The sequence below is a fragment of the Cydia fagiglandana genome, chromosome 19 (assembly GCF_963556715.1).
Source record: "Cydia fagiglandana chromosome 19, ilCydFagi1.1, whole genome shotgun sequence".
In the NCBI taxonomy this organism is placed as follows: Eukaryota; Metazoa; Arthropoda; class Insecta; order Lepidoptera; family Tortricidae; genus Cydia; species Cydia fagiglandana.
The window spans coordinates 11,340,260-11,344,669 of NC_085950.1; the positions used below are offsets into that span (position 1 = coordinate 11,340,260).

At 31.8% G+C, this 4,410-nt stretch overlaps 1 non-coding gene across 1 annotated transcript; it reads right to left on the bottom strand.

The window, feature by feature from the left end:
- Positions 1 to 669: 669 nt before the first annotated feature.
- Positions 670 to 742, bottom strand: Trnav-aac (transfer RNA valine (anticodon AAC)). Its single transcript has one exon. It is a non-coding gene; the product is annotated as a tRNA-Val (tRNA).
- Between the last annotated feature and the right edge of the window lie 3,668 nt (positions 743 to 4,410).

The following is a 4,410-nucleotide window of genomic DNA, read 5'->3' on the forward strand; positions in this document are numbered from 1 at the left end:
TGATAACTAAAATAATCTATAATTTATGATAACAATTAAATGATGTAATGTTGTCTCAGTTGATTATCTTGGAACCTAAGTAAAAAAAAAAACTTAGATGGATATGACACACTTGTTAGAAATTCTGCATCTACTTTGTTACAATGATACCTATTCTAAGTTATGATTACCTATGTGCGTAATTTTATACGCATTTTATAGATATAATTATTATACTCCTAGGATAACAATGCTAATAAAGTTATTCCAAATATTTAAACACAATGTGGTTTCTGTAATGACATCTAGCGGCGAGTAGCGGCATTACTTAAACTTTTCATAAAGTAATGGTTCGTTACGTTCGCTTAGTGCTTCGTCTGCGTAGTGTCATGACAAGTCGGTAGATGGCGTAAAAGACAAAATTGTTGTTGAACATTTTTATTTGTAATGTTGTAAATTGCTACAGTAGAGTTGAATTAAATGTCATATGGACTTAAAAGTTATATTCATAACATTTAATGTTATATATATTGATTGTGAACTCATTCGCTACTAGAAAATATTAAGATAGATTACAAATGAAGTAATGCTGGTTTAAATAATATATTAAGAGAGTAATGAGGATTGTATGATATAAAAGAATATAAGAAAAATAATAATAATAGAATGCAGAAAAAAAAGTAAAAATTATGTTTCCGCCCGGGATCGAACCGGGGGCCTTCTGCGTGTTAGGCAGATGTGATAACCGCTACACCACGGAAACTGATGGTCAACAAGCCTAAATTACCGAACACGTACTCAGTAGTTTACATAACGTCATTTCAAACTATGCATGTGTTAGAATATTATTATCCTATGTACAAATTGTGTTACGTATGAAACTGACCTGTTTCTCTTTGAAGTCCAATGTTGATAATATATTGCACTATTTAAACACTTAAACACAACTTCACGTGAAGTTTACACAATTGGTGATTTATGTGGGTACGATACGAAACCACGGTAGACAAGAGAAACAGGGGTAGTGGTAACTTTAATAATAATATAGTAGTTAACCTACTACTAAGATTTGTACATTACTTTTAAGTGATTTGTTATGTATTTATATTACTGATTAGTAATTATGTATAACGGAATTTAATGAAAAGATGTTATAATCATTGTATTTTGTATATTTCGATAAATGGACAAGTTACATGAGAAACCACGATTGTGACGTCATTTCTGGAATGACAAGTGGCATAATTAACCAGGTGCAAGTGGCTGGCTAGCGATGGGCATAAAAGGGCCCGACCAAATTCATTTGAGTCAGTCTGCTTTGAGCATCAGCACTGAGTTAATCGTCGCCAAAGGAATATTCAAAGTTAAGTAAATACTATGTTGATAATTAATAATATGTATTATAATAATTAAGTATTTACTTGATTAATTAGATGGATTAATTAATTCAATCATCTCTTAGTGAATAATTACTCTTAGTAATTATATTTATTAGTTGTTGATAATAAGGTGAATAAATAGGATGATGGACTTTAATAAACAGTTTTATTTTCAACTCATGTAGAGTTTATTATTTTATTTATGATACTTATAACCCCAATAACAACCAGTGATTGTTTTAGCAGTTGTATATACTTTGAACCAAGGTAAATAAATAACTAACGACAAGTTATGCCTAAATTATACGCCAAACATAGTGTTATTAGGCAGTAATGGGAATAGAAGTAATATTGATTATTCATTTTGAGTTTTATATTTAAGTTTGCTTATTTACATGGAAGTGGGGTTTCTCCTTATTTACTTAGACAGCTATTTTAATTCGCTTTTCTCACATCAGAAGTGGGATGTTACACACATTCTATGCCTACAAAACTAATGTTTCAGGAGCAGTACGAGTATAAGACTGATTATGCTAGTCAAAAGCCGGACGCTACCCAACTCTAATAACTGTATGCTACGCTATACTGGACACAAGGACACTGCTGGTATCTCACTTTTAGTGAAAACCCCAGAAACTGCCGCGCCTGTGAGACGCTGCGGAGTGGCGCCTTTCTGGAAGGATGACTGATGAATTACCTATGTTGTTTCTGGTATGTTAAAATTTGGTTTAACTTAAAAGTAGGACTGTTTATGTGAAATACCTTAAACATCGTCAACATCAGTATTATTACCTTCACCGCGAAACTACCTACGAATAATTACTGATTTGGATAAACGTAAACATCTGCTCTTTTTATAACCGGTCGTATGTAACCAGCCATAATGAGACTTAAATAAATATATTACATTTAAAACGACGATTTAGTTAATGATTGAATAGAAGAATAAAAAAGAAAGGGTTATTTGTGAAAACGTTGAAATAACGTTATTTATAGCCCGGATAAATATATTTCGAAATCGGTTAGCTACAACTCTAATCTTATTACAAGAGTTTGAGGTCTCCATTAAAGACTACGTTTGAATTTAGCTAAGCGGTTAAATATAATGGGCATTTGAATTGTAACTTACCGCGTGTCATAAGTTAGATATGTCAAGTCACGTTCAGCTGCCGGTTACTTAGGTTAGTTTTTTTTAATAGTCTGATATTAAAGTTACATATCTTAAAGATAAATTTTATCTCACCGATTGGGATCTTAACAAGACACTGTTTAAATAAGTATTAACAGTAAATAAAATAATATTCAATTGTCAGGTCGTTTTAAAATGTATACTGTGTAGGATAAAGTCAGCATGCTTTTTAGTCTTCATTTACAAGCTCCTCGTAAGCTTATCGATATACAACAGTCTGTAGTCGTGATACTTGCATAAATAGTAATAACGGTTATTTACAATTTTGTACATACCGTCGTAAGATAGGAGACTTACTGCGAGTTCCGTGTACAGATAGTAATACGTGTTTTAAAATTTTGACATAAAAGCGTTTTTGATAGTATGCTTCCAGTTAGCTTAATAAATTTACTGATTGATTGAATATTAAATGACTACTAAAAATAAGATATACCTCAGTGACAACTTTAGACAATACGTCATACAAAAAGTAGACTAGTCAGTATTGTTCTTGTGGTTATCAGAGGTAATAAAATTGAAGTCCCGTATTAGTAAATAATGTTTCGAAACCGTGAAAATTGAAAGGTAGTGTTTTGCACATGAAAATTATTCAGTAAATAAAAAGGACATATTCTCTTGGTAATAAAATTACTTTATTAAAAAAAAGGGAAATACACAACATAGAGTAGGTACGATCGATAAATGAGTATAAGATAAACGTATTCCTTTAGGAAAATTCGTCTAGCTGACTTGTAAGGAACGTAAATAAATAAAAATACAATATTTTAAACCGTTATATGTACATATATGTACCACTATTCACATGGTCAGGGCCCAGTTTTATAAAGTTACAAGTTACAAGTTTACAGGCGTTTACTGGCAACACTTCCTCCGTTTTTTACAATTTGCGTTTTATAAAAGTACCGTGTTACAATTTTACAGGTTACAGGTACAAGTGCCTGTAGCTCAACCATAGACGAAAATATGGGAGATTAATAGTTTTAAACTCATAATCGAACAAGCGTTTTATAAAAATATTGTAAATTACAAGTGTAGATTGGTAAACTTGTAACAAAAACTGACATACGTCTTGAGTCCTGTAACAGCACAACAGCAGCTACTTGTAGTGTGTCTGATTCGCTCTTTTGCTCGTAATTCTTAAGTTTAATTAAAGTTATTCGTTTTCTTATTATCAGTTTTTGTTAATGTATCTGAAATATATAGTAAATAGGAAATGAAGTGACAATATGTTTGATATTGATTTTATTGATGATTCGTTTTATTTTATCTACTAGGAAACGGAAAGGGATTGGTGCCGATATTTGTCGTTGATTTATTAGCATTCGTCTCTTTATTTAAGTATAGTGCATTCACATTATGGTAAAGTGTACTATTCATAATTTTCGATACACAGCGTACTTATCTTTGAGCCACTACCGAAACGATACATTGTAATGTGAAACAGTACTTATTTACTTATTAGGTAAATATTTCATTAAATCTAACTTAATCTGAATCTGAAAACGGCCCGAAAAGTATATCCTTGGCATCAAACACCGCTCTCAACCACTCGATTTCTCCTTCATTTCTGGCCATTTTTCCAATACTTAACAGCAAACAATAACACAGCATTTAGTAGAGCACAGAGTATCTATGAATTCTATGACAGACATTTTTTTTAAATAGTGATGTTCTTCGCACCTGTAAATTTCACATGTAATCGAGATTGACCGTGGTGCTTTACAACTGTAATTATCTATGTGTATTTATAAAACACCTGTAGCCGTACACAGTGCATTACAGGTGCCTGTAGCCTGTACTCTTGTAACCTGTAACTTGTAACTTTATAAAACTGGGCCCAGGTGGTAATTAATTGTACTAGGC